Source organism: Silene latifolia, chromosome 3, assembly GCF_048544455.1.
Source record: "Silene latifolia isolate original U9 population chromosome 3, ASM4854445v1, whole genome shotgun sequence".
In the NCBI taxonomy this organism is placed as follows: Eukaryota; Viridiplantae; Streptophyta; class Magnoliopsida; order Caryophyllales; family Caryophyllaceae; genus Silene; species Silene latifolia.
This window is the reverse complement of record NC_133528.1, coordinates 132,552,838-132,566,043: the sequence shown is the minus strand read 5'-3', so window position 1 is coordinate 132,566,043 and position 13,206 is coordinate 132,552,838.

Genomic DNA, 13,206 nt, shown 5'->3' with positions numbered 1-13,206 from the left:
TAATTGTCTTTCCTATAAATAGGAAAGACGACATTAGGTTTTGGCACGACCTGATACACCATAACATACGTTACTTTTTCCGGTACTGCTGCTACTTTGTTCCTCTATTCTTTTCCGGATCTCTTAATCTGTAATTCTTCCTTTTACTCTTTCTCTTTCTTTATTCTCTCCTTAATTTGCAATGCTTATTATTTCTTTATTCCTTTGCCCTTGTTCTATCACTATTATGTCTAGCTAAATTAATTGCTAGGATTTAGGGGAGTCAATGAATTATTGTTAGTTACTAATTAGGTTTACAGATCTTTCGCTGTTGTTATGTCTATGTTGTTAATCACTGCAATTAACTGTAACTAGCTACTTGAATCGATGCATCTAGCTTAATTAATCTTGATAAGCCTTAACCTAGACCGAAAGGTTGGAAGAGGTGAGACCTGCAGTGAATAAGAGGATGCTTTAGTGAGGGCGGAAGCTAAGCTAATAGTATTTTAGGGCGAATTGAGACCGAAAGGAGATATTCGTTGCCCCTTAGACTGACACATGCGACCGATCTACGACCCTAACTGCAATTGACTGACATTCATTGATGACCCGACAATCCTAGTTCTCTCTCTCTTGCTAATTCTTCTTATCCTTAATTCTCTTCCTTTAATCTTGATTAGTTTAGTTCAAACAATTAAAACCCCCCATCCTGTGACCTCAGACAGACTAGAATTGACAAGTAGATAGTGACCGCCTCCCTGTGGAGATCGACCCTACTTACCGCTGACTTATGTTAGTTGTACTTAGGTATTTATTTTTTGGTACTGTAACGACGGTATCAAATTTTGGCGCCGTTGCCGGGGAGGAAACTATTTTATTTACTTGTTTAATTTTGTCTGTTTTTAGCCTCAAGGGATTTATTCCTTGAGGCAGTTATCATCTTTTTCTCTAGTGTTGTTTTGATAGGCCCTATAGGTCCTACCTAGGCAGTTCTAGGTAAAAGATCATCAAAGGGAAGGCTTGAGTACCTTTGATCTTCCACCTATGTTCCATCCTATGGCGCAGCTGGTGGTTTTCTGTGAGAGATGTGGTGCTGCGGGGCACAATGCTGTTATCTGTCTAGCGGGAAATGACCGTGTCAAAATTTGGTGCGACGAAGTCTATGCGTTTAAGCAGCGTAGGAAAGCCACTCATTCCTTTGCATATGTGCCACCACATCCGCTTCAGCAACGAGGCTGTCAAAAGTCTCTGTTTACCTGGCCCCCGCAACAACAAACCCTTCCTCCCGTTGAAGAGAATGAAGAGGAGATTGCTGAATTGAAATCCTTGGTGAAGGCATTTGCACTTCTAGTGCAAGAATCTGATAAAGTTAGGGAAGCTCGTGTCAAGCTATTGGAATCTCAAATAGCTCAATTAGCTGCAGAGATGGACTATAGGCACTCAGAGGAGGTACTTGCTATTTGTACCAAGAGCGCTCCTTCCTATGAAGGACCTGAGCTGCCTATTGATGATGAAGATTTGTACGACTCAGAAATTGAAGAGAACGAAGCATTTCTCAAGCACTTCCCTAGGTTCAGCATCAAACGCTCGATCGAACAGCCCACCATGTTCGATAGAGTGAATTCTATGAGGAGGAATTCGATCGAGTAGAACTAACCACTCGATCGAACGGTTTGTATGAGGAAGACCTCGATCGAACACCTTACCTTGTTCGATCGAGTTAACTGTGTGAAGAAACTCCTCGATCAAGCATTATGCCTTCTCGATCGAGTGATATAGTCCACGAGAGCATTGATTTGTCACTTGGGTCCGTTTTGGATGACGATTTTGATGAAGACAATGGTTATGGTGAATCTCCCCTTTTCAAAGCCGAGTTGGATGCTCTGGAGGCTGCGATTTATGGGATAGAACCCACAAAGGAGGGTAATAAGAAGATAGTTGAGTCAGTGATTGTTCCTAGCACGGAAGAGGTAGTACATTCTTTTATCAATAGTTCCGACGTTGAGAGCGACCGGCCCGAGGTAGTTAACGATAATTTTATTATTATTGGTAGTACGCTATCTCATATGACTCCTACTTTATATTTCGATGCTCGACCCCCTCCCGGATGGACGAATAAGTTAACAATTTTTCACCACAATTGTCATCAGAAATTCGTTAAGTTAAAACGGTACCTTAGTTTGTTTTTAAATACTCCTGAGCTCCTTCATATTCCACCGATGGCCAATTCGAGCTTTTATATTCCGCCCATAGCTGGAGGGCAGAATTATTGTGTGGATAAATTTGGGAGCTGTCATAAGAAATTCGTTAGGCTTAAATAGTTGTACATTTCAATTTCCTATATTATTGTCATATTATGGTGCTACTTATGCTCTTGTGTAGCACATGTGCAGATGTATGATCTACTGCTAAGAGCTTTGAGTTGCTTTGATCGTGACCACTGGATTGGCTGAGGTGAAAAAGAAAAGAAGGTCGAGCTGGGATCTATCTGAAACTAGCGCTACCCGGGAGGCAACCCGGAGTTTAAATTTTTAGTTGAATTACATTTTAGTTTTGTTGTGTGTGTAATAAATGGTTTTTACAACCATAGACTAGAACAGTTAGGCTTGCTTTGTTAGTTCCACGGGCTGTTTATTGCGTCCTTGCAGGAGTCTATTGTGGATGGCTCGATCGAGTACTTTATATACTCGATCGAACCCTTTTTGCTGCTGATTTCACTCAATCGAACACATCTTCTTCTCGATTGAGTGCCTGCCAAAGAGGATCTTTCGATCGAGAGCCCTACTTCCTCGATCGAACTGCTTAGATGCCCAGGTCACTCGATCGATCATTTTGCCATTTCGATCGAGTGCTTTTGTTTTGATTTGCTTCCAATGACGCTACTGTGCAGCTGTTCGTGACCTCCCATGTTGCTGGATGGTTTAGGGAGGTCCCTACTTCACGTAATCTTGTAAGTTTTCTATAGCTTCACTCTCTCCTTTTTAGTTTGCATTTCCTTTCCCTATTTTAGGTACAATGAGGGCATTGTACGGTTTGGTTTGGGGAGGTTATGCATCCATATCTGTGTCTGCATTAATGTTTTTATTGCATTTCTGCTATCACGTTTAATTTCTGTATGCATTGTTGTTTAGTTTTTATAAATTCAAAAAAAATATCTCATAAAAAACAAAAAATTTCAAAAATTTCACGTTTATTTTAGCATATAGGTTGAGTCGGAACGGTAGTTTCTGATGATGAAATTGCACTATTATTTGTCTTTTTGCTTAAGCCTTGCATGAAACTATTATCTTTTAGTTTTGTCTTGTTGCATATCTACGAGTTTATGTTTAAATTTAGCTGAACAAATAGACTTGACATGAGATTTTGGCAAACTACTAATAAATTCTAAGGAACTAGAGCTTAATAAACTGGTGTCAGTTATGACCAGTTCATGTAGGATTGTGAGTAGTATACTCCTTACATAACATGTATCATCATTTTGCACAAATATGAAATTCAATTGCTTTTTGCCTGCATACATTCGAGTTAGTGGTTGGTGTCACATGCAAGGAGGTGCTTACATTCCCTTTTTTTTATTTTATCCATTAAACTCCACATTTAGCCAAATTTGCCTTTTGACCCTTAACTACATCCAAATTTAGCCTGCCTTGTCAAGTTAGTTTAGTGTATGTTTTTGCGGTATATATTTTATCGGTCCGAATTTGGTTTGTATTATATTGATTTGGAGTTGGTAGAAAGGAAAGAAGGAGGATGAAATGAAAAAAAAGAATTGAAAAATGAAGAAAAAAAAAAACAGAAAAAGAAAAAAAAAGGAAAAAGAAACCGAAAAGAGAAAAGAGAAGAAAGAAAAAAATTTGAAAAAAAATGGAAAAATGTTTGTTGACGGTTTCACTCCTATGCTTTATTTATATCTATTGAGGAGTATGTTCGGTTCGGTTTGGTGAGTTTGAATGCCAAATATGGGCATTGAGCTTAATTTTGATGGATTAGAAATGGATATGTTCCATTTGGTTCTGTTTAGGTACTAGCTTGGCCACCTATACCTCCACATTCCCAAAAATGTTTTGCCTTTTCTTACCCATTACCTCACTTTACCATACTTTTGTAAGCCCTCGGCTGTGACGGACCTTGATTGGTTGGAATGTATGTACGGTAGTTAGAATTGTCTATCATATTAGTTGCATGCATGTTTATGTGGGTCGTAGTTTAGGTGAGCTACAATATTTATTTCTCTCTTACACTCATATGCTTACCCTTTGCTTCATGAGAGAAGAGTGACCCGTGAGAGTCCGACTTTAAAGGTCGTGCAAGGTCGACGGTTCAGCTTTATTATAAACATCCTACAACTCGTTTGCATTTGACTGTTTTTCTATAAGTGTTAGTTCGCTTGCATTAAATTGGTTTGAGTGGGCATTTGTAGCTAGCCCTGAGCTTTCATATCCGTTCCAATAGTTTGTATTTAGTTTACTCGAGGACGAGTAAATGTTTGGTTTGGGGAGATTTGATATGTGCATTTTATATAGTCTTTTTAAGTCTCTTATGCACGTATTTCTATGCGATTCTCGTGGTTCTATGCTACGAAATACCCGAATATTCTACTTTGGTTTGTTTTGCTTTATTTGCAGGAAAGGACCCGGAAGTAGCAGAATCAAGCTTTTATCGTCCGTTTTGCTTGCATTTAGAGGATGAGTGGATTTGGAGCGGAAACGCTGCTGTCTTGGGACGTGTAAAGTCATTTCGGAAGCTAAATCACCAAGTCAAGGTTGAAACTAACGACTAACGTTGCTAGCTGAGTCAAAGTCACTCGATCGAAGCCTTTATTGGTCGATCGAGCACTTTTTGAGAAGAGAAGACCTCGATCGAATGCTTTTAGTGTTCGATCGAATTGCGCTTAATTGGAGTTCCTCGATCGAGTAGGTTTTCTATTCGATCGAGAGGTTTTGCTATGAATCAGTTCGATCGAGTAGTTCTAAACTGTTCGATCGAGTGATTTGCTAATGGGCTCGGGCTGTTTTAGTTTTATTTCATTTTTCTGGTTAATAATTCTCTTTCCTATAAATTGGAAAGACGACATTAGGTTTTGGCACGACCTGATACACCACAACATACGTTACTTTTTCCGGTTACTGCTGCTACTTTGTTCCTCTATTCTTTTCCGGATCTCTTAATCTGTAATTCTTCCTTTTACTCTTTCTCTTTCTTTATTCTCTCCTTAATTTGCAATGCTTATTATTCCTTTATTCCTTTTCCCTTGTTCTATCACTATTATGTCTAGCTAAATTAATTGCTAGGATTTAGGGGAGTCAATGAATTATTGTTAGTTGCTAATTAGGTTTACAGATCTTTCGCTGTTGTTATGTCTATGTTGTTAATCACTGCAATTAACTGTAACTAGCTACTTGAATCGATGCATCTAGCTTAATTAATCTTGGTAAGCCTTAACCTAGACCGGAAGGTTGGAAGGGGTGAGACCCGCAGTGAACAATAGGATGCTTTAGTGAGGGCGAAAGCTAAGCTAATAGTATTTTAGGGCGAATTGAGACCGGAAGGAGATATTCGTTGCCCCTTAGACTGACACATGCGACCGATCTACGACCCTAGCTGCAATTGACTGACATTCATTGATGACCCGACAATCCTAGTTCTCTCTCTCTTGCTAATTCTTCTTATCCTTAATTCTCTTCCTTTAATCTTGATTAGTTTAGTTCAAACAATTAAAACCCCCATCCTGTGATCTCAGATAGACTAGAATTGATAAGTAGATAGTGACCGCCTCCCTGTGGAGATCGACCCTACTTACCGCCGACTTCTGTTAGTTGTACTTAGGTATTTATTTTTGGTATTGTAACGACGGTATCAGGGGGTAGGAGATGGTCGCATAAGGTTTTTGCATGTTTTATGTTGGTTTTAGTACAGTTAGTAGTTGCTTTGAGTGGGTTTGAGTGTTGGTTGGGAGTTTTGTTTTGAGTTTTGTTATAGTGTGTGTTGTTTTTGTGTATGGGTTGAACTTCGGGGATAAAGTTCTTTTTAATGAGGGAATACTGTAATACTACGGTTTTCTATGTCTATGGGTACTCTATTGAGTGGGACTTACTCTGTCGAGTAAGTAGCTTTTCACGCAAAACAGTAGTCTACCTGATGGGTACTCGATCGAGTAAGTGTGACACTCGATCAAGTATGGGGCACTCGATTGATACGGTCGTTATGTACCAAAAATAAATACCTAAGTACTACTAACAGAAGTCAGTGGTAAGTAGGGTCGATCTCCACTGGGAGGCGGTCACTATCCACTTGTCAATTTAGTCCGTCTGAGGTCACAAGACGGGGGTTTGAGTTGTTTAAACTAAACTAAATGAGATTAAAGCAAGAGAAAAGAGTAAGAGAGATTAACAATAAAAGAGAGAGAACTAGGATTGTCGGGTCATCAATGAATATCAGATAATTGCAGCTAAGGTCACAGATCGGTCGCGTGTATCAGTCTAAGGGGTAGCGAATATCTCCTTCCGGTCTCAATTCACCCTAAAATGCTATTAGCTTAGCTTCCGCCCTCACTAAAGCATCCTAATGTTCACTGCAGGTCTCACCCCTTCCAACCTTCCGGTCTAGGTTAAGGCTTACCAAGATTAATTAAGCTAAATGCATCGATTCAAGTAGCTAGTTACAATTAATTGCAGTGATTAACAACAGAGACGTAATAACAACGAAAGATCTGTAAACCTAATTAGCAACTAACAACAATAATTGAATCCCCTAAATCCTAGTAGGAAATTTAGCTAGACATAACGATAAATAAAGCAAGAGCAAAAGGTAAAGGAATAATCAACATTATAAATTAAGGGGAGAGTAAAGAAAGAGAAAGAGTAAAAGGAAGAATTACAGATTAAGAGATCCGGAAAAGAGAGCAGAACAATTGTCTCACTGTCCAGGAGTGAAATTAATGTATGACGTCTTCTCCTATTTATAGGAGAAGGATTTTTTATTTGATCTAAAACACGTTATTAAGCTAAAAAGCCCGTGTCCAATACTATCTACTCGATCGAGCCATTTAGAATTGCTCGATCGAACAAAAACTTAGCAAAAACCTCTCGATCGAGTAAACAAGCAACTCGATTGAGGAAACCCTAAATAACACATTTCGATCGAACACCAAAAGCATTCGATCGAAGTCTTCTCCTCTTTAAAAGTGCTCGATCGACCAATAAAGTCTTCGATCGAGTAGCTTTGACTCAGACAGCTCATTATGTCGCTAGTTTCAGCCTTGACTTGATGATTTAGCTTCCGAAATATCTTCACGCATCCCATAACAGCAGTATTTCCGCTTCAAATCCAATCATCCTCTAAATGCAAGCAAAGTGGATGATAAAAGGCTTGATTTTGCTACTTTCTGGTCCATTCCTGCAAATAAAGCAAAACAAACCAAAGTAGAATATTCGGGGCATTTCGTAGCATAAAACTACGAGGATAGCAAAGAAATACGTGCATAAAGAGGCTTAAAAAGACTATATAAAATACACGTATCAAATCTCCCCAAACCAAACCTTTACTCGTCCTTGAGTAAACTAAATGCAAACTAATGGAACGGAAAAGAAAACTCAGGGCTAGCTATAACTTATCTACTTGAACCAGTTTAATGCAAACAAAAATTAACAGTCATAGCTACAGGAGTCAATACGCAAACGAGTTGTAGGATGTCCATAAATAAAGATGACCTATCGACCTTGCAAGACCAACAAAATCGGACTCTCACGGGTCACTCTCCTCTCATGAAGCAAAGGGTGAATGTATGTGTGTAAGAGAGAAAGAGAATACAGTCACTCACCCAAACTGCGACCTACGTAACATGCACGCAACAAAAATGATAGACGATTCAAGTACTACGCATACATTCCAACCAACAATGTCCGTCACAGCCGAGGGCTTACAAAAGATATGGGAAAGTGAGGTTATAGGTGAGAAAGGGCAAAACAAATTATGGAAATGTGGAGGTAAAGCGTCAAGTTAGCACCTAAACAGGACCATTTACGACTATCCAATTCTCATATGTCTAAAAATCAAACACAAGTGCCCTTCTTTGGAACAAAACTCACTACCCAATACACAATCTCCCAAAAAAGATATAAATAAAACGGAGGAGTAAGACCGTCACAAAACCAAACTAAGCACAGACGGTCTCTTTTCTTCTCATTTCAACTAACTTTTTTTTTTCTTTTTCTTCCTGTTCACGTTTTTTTTCATTTTTTTTCATTCTTACTTTTTTTCTTTTTCACATTTCTTTTTTTTTGTATTTTTTATCCTTTTCCATGCTTTTTCATTTTCCTGCCCACGTTCTTTCTTTTTCCACCAACTCCGTACAAATAAGAATGAGCCAAACCCGCAAGAATATGAAATATACCACAAGAATCACACTAAACTAGCTTGACTGGGCAGGCTAAGTTTTGGGTGTAGCTAATGGGTCAAAAAGGCTATATTTGGCTTAAGTGGAGCTAAATGGGTGAAAAATGAAAGAAAGGGAAATTTGCAAGCACCTCCCTGCATGTGACACCGACCACAAACCCGAATGTATGCAATTGACAAGAAATCGAATTTTATAAATGTGCAAAAGTGATAAACATGTTATGCAAGGAGTACTACTCTCAATTACTAATGAACTGGTCATGAATGTCACCAGTTATATGGCTCTAAATCTCAGAAATTGTAAAGTAGGTTGCCAATTTATCAGGTCAAGTCTACACAGTCAGTTAAATTTTTTACATTAACTCGTTGATATGCGCAAGACTAAACTATTAACTGTCAATTAGATGCAAGGCTCAAGTGATAAGACAAGTTAAAGTGCAGTGTCATCACGGAAATCTACCGTTCCGACTCAACCTATATGCAAAATGAAACGTGAATATTTTTTGATTTTTTTTTTAATTTTTTAATTTTTATGAGATTTTTGATTTTATAAAAATAAACAACAATGCAATACGGAAATTAAACGTGATAACAGAAATGCAATAAAAACAACATGCAGACACAGATATGGATGCATAACCTCCCCAAACCAAGCCGTACAATGCCTTCATTGTACCCAAAAATAGGGAAAGGAAATGCAAACTAAAAAGGAGAGAGTGAAAATGGGACTCGGAAAACTCACAAGAATACGTGAACTAGGGACCTCCCTAAACCAGCCAGCAACATGGGAGGTCGCCAACAGCTCCATAACAACATCATACAAAAGCACTTGATCAAAATAGAACAATGGTCGATCGAGTGAACTGGGCACCTAAGCAGTTCGGTCGAGGGAGTAGGGCTCTCGATCGAAAGATCCTCCTTTGCAAGCACTCGATCGAGAAAAAAATATATGTTGGATCGAGTGAAATCAGCCGCGAAAGGGTTCGATCGAGTATATAAAATACTCGATCGAGCCATCCACAATAGACTCCTGCAAAGATGCAATAAACAGCCCACGAAACTAATAAAACAAGCTTAACTGTTCCAGTCTATGGTTTAAAAACCAATTATTACACACAGAGCTAAAATGTTTGAAAAGCAACTATAAATTAAAACTCCGGGATGCCTCCCGGGTAGCGCTAGTTTCAGACAGGTCCCAGCTCGACCTTCCTTTCTTCATCCAGCTGCTCTAGTTAGTCAGGATCAAAGCAAGTCAAAGCCCTTAGCATTAGATCATAAATCTGCGCATGTGCTACACAAGAGCATAAGTAGCACCAAAATAGAAAAGGGGCGAATGAAAGCCAACGAAAGTGCCAGCCTAACGAATTTTCGATGACAAATATGGTGAAACTTTATAAGCTTATTTATCCAACTGGGAGGGGGTGGAGTATTGAAATATAAAGCATAAGTCATGTGAGGTAGTGTACTATTTATAGCAATAATAATAAAATGATCGCCAATTACCTCAGGTTGGTCGCTCCTAATGTCGGAATCATTGATAAAAGAATGTATTACCTCTACCGTGCTAGGAACATTTCCGGACTCAGCTACCTTCTCATTCCCCTCCTCTGTGGGTTCTATCCCGTAAATCGCAGCCTCCAACGCATCCAACTCGGCTTTGAAAATGGGGGATTCACCATAGCCATTGTCTTCATCAAAATCGTCATCCAAAACGAACCAAGATGACATAGAATTGCTCTCTGTGGCCATATCACTCGATCAAGAATGCATAATGCTCGATCGAGGAGTTTCTTCACATAGTTCACTCGATCGAACAAGGGATGGTGTTCGATCGAGGTTCCCTTTTTCAGCATTACTCGATCGAACAGTGTGGGGTGTTCGATCGAGGTCTTCCTCATACAAACCATTCTATCGAGTGGTTAGTCCTACTCGATCGAATTCCTCCTCATAGAATTCACTCGATCGAACATGATGGGCTGTTGGATCGAGCGTTTGCTACTGAACCGTGGTGAAGTGCTTGATAAATGCTTCGTGCTCTTCAATTTCCGAGTCGTACAGATCTTCATCATCAATAGGCAGCTCAGGTCCTTCATAGGAAGGACCGCTCTCGGTACAAATAGCACGTACCTCCTCTGAATGCCTATTGTCCATATCGACAGCTAATTGAGCTATTTCAGATTCAAATAACTTGACACAAGCTTCCCTAGCTTTATCATATTCTTGCACTAGAAGTGCAAGTGCCTTCACCAAGGATTTCAATTCAGCAACCTCTTCATTCTCTTCAACGGGAGGAAGGGTTTGTTGTTGCGGGGGCCAGGTAAACAGAGACTTTTGACAGCCTCGTTGCTGAAGCGGATGTGGCGGCACATGTGCGATGGAATGACTAGCTTGTCTACGCTGTTTAAACGCATAGACTTCAACGTTCCCTGTCAAACAAATAATGGCATTGTGCCCAGCAGGACCACATCTCTCACAGTAAACCACCTGTTGCGCCATAGGATGGAACATAGGTGGAAGATCAAAGGTACTCAAGTCTTCCCTTTGATGATCTTTTACCTAGATCTGTCTAGGTAGGACCTGTAGGGCCTATAAAAACAATACTAGAGAGAAAGATAAGAACTGCCTCAAGGAATAAATTCCTTGAGGCTAAAGACATACAAAAATAAACAAGCAAATAAAATAGTTGCCTCCCCGGCAACGGCGCCAAAATTTGATACGGTCGTTATGTACCAAAAATAAATACCTAAGTACTACTAACAAAAGTCAGTGGTAAGTAGGCTCGATCTCCACAGGGAGGCGGTCACTATCTACTTGTCAATTTAGTCCGTCCGAGGTCACAAGATGGGGGTTTGAGTTGTTTAAACTAAACTAAATGAGATTAAAGCAAGAGAAAAGAGTAAGAGAGATTAACAATAAAAGAGAGAGAACTAGGATTGTCGGGTCATCAATGAATATCAGATAATTGCAGCTAAGGTAACAAATCGGTCGCGTGTATCAGTCTAAGGGGTAGCGAATATCTCCTTCCGATCTCAATTCACCCTAAAAAGCTATTAGCTTAGCTTCCGCCCTCACTAAAGCATCCTAATGTTCACTGCATGTCTCACCCCTTCCTACCTTCCGGTCTAGGTTAAGGCTTACCAAGATTAATTAAGCTAAATGCATCGATTCAAGTAGCTAGTTACAGTTAATTGCAGTGATTAACAACAGAGACGTAATAACAACGAAAGATCTGTAAACCTAATTAGCAACTAACACCAATCATTGAATCCCCTAAATCCTAGTAGGAAATTTAGCTAGACATAACGATAAATAAAACAAGAGCAAAAGGTAAAGGAATAATCAACATCATAAATTAAGGGGAGAGTAAAGAAAGAGAAAGAGTAAAAGGAAGAATTACAGATTAAGAGATCTGGAAAAGAGAGCAGAATAATTGTCTCACAGTCCAGAAGTGAAATTAATGTATGACGTCTTCTCCTATTTATAGGAGAAGGATTTGTTATTTGACCTAAACACGTTATTAAGCTAAAAAGCCCGTGTCCAATACTAACTACTCGATCGAGCCATTTAGAATTGCTCGATCGAACAAAAACTTAGCAAAAACCTCTCGATCGAGTAAACAAGAAACTCGATCGAGGAAACCCTAAATAACACATTTCAATCGAACACTAAAAGCATTCCGCTTCAAATCCAATCATCCTCTAAATGCAAGCAAAGTGGACGATAAAAGGCTTAATTTTGCTACTTTCTGGTCCATTCCTGCAAATAAAGCAAAACAAACCAAAGTAGAATATTCGGGGCATTTCGTAGCATAAAACTACGAGGATAGCAAAGAAATACGTGCATAAAGAGGCTTAAAAAGACTATATAAAATGCACGTATCATCGATCGAGTAAGTGTGTTTTACGGGTTGATTAGCCGGGTTAATAACGCGAGATTAATATAAAAACTTCCGTCATTATTTCCTAAACACTTTTATCATTTTAACACTTTTCAAGAGGAGATTAAAAGTTACGTTGTTCGCATCTCTCGCATTATTAGCAAATCCCAAGGCTAGGATCGTCGGATTGTCTCGTTTGTTATACCGTTGTGATCGTTGCGTCAAGGGTAAGCTTCTTGTATAATTTTTATAGTATTTCGTTGAGTTTGGTTAAATCCTAATTGGGTAGATTTGGGGGATTTGGGAGTATTATGATGTGTTGGTAGTAATTGTATGTATACATGTTATAGGAGGAGGATTCGTAGAGGAGAAGTTCTGATTAGCTGCTAGACGGTCTCGTGTGATTGCTTTTCCAGGTAGGGTTTCCCTACTCAGTATTGATTACATGGTTGTGTTGGTAATTGGCTGTTATTGTTGTATATCGTATTGGCTTTGGATTTTGACTTGGTGATTGTTGGTAGTGTAATGTGATTATCGTATAACTGTCTGTGGTTTGCGAGGTGCGTCCTCGGCTGAGTGGAGTCACTTGCGGGAGTGGCTTTACGCCCTTGATTCGCCCTCTGTAGAACCCGCCACAGGAGGGGATGTGCACATTAAGGAACATGGGTTTATCGCTCGGATGAGATGAGCGAGGCTTAGGTGGGAACGGCTGCGGTCCCTTACTGGCGGTGTGGAATACTTGTTGCGATGGGTATTATGGCAGGACTACACACCTTAGTGTGTAGTCAGGTGTGTGGTGATGTGACGGAGTTGGTGGATTGGATTGGTTTGTAATGTTGTTTTATTGCGGCTGTTTGTTTTGTGTAATCAGTACTGACCCCGTTTAATTGTTTTAAAAACTGTGGTGATCCATTCAGGGATGGTGAGCAGTCATTGAGCAGGTATGAGTTGATACG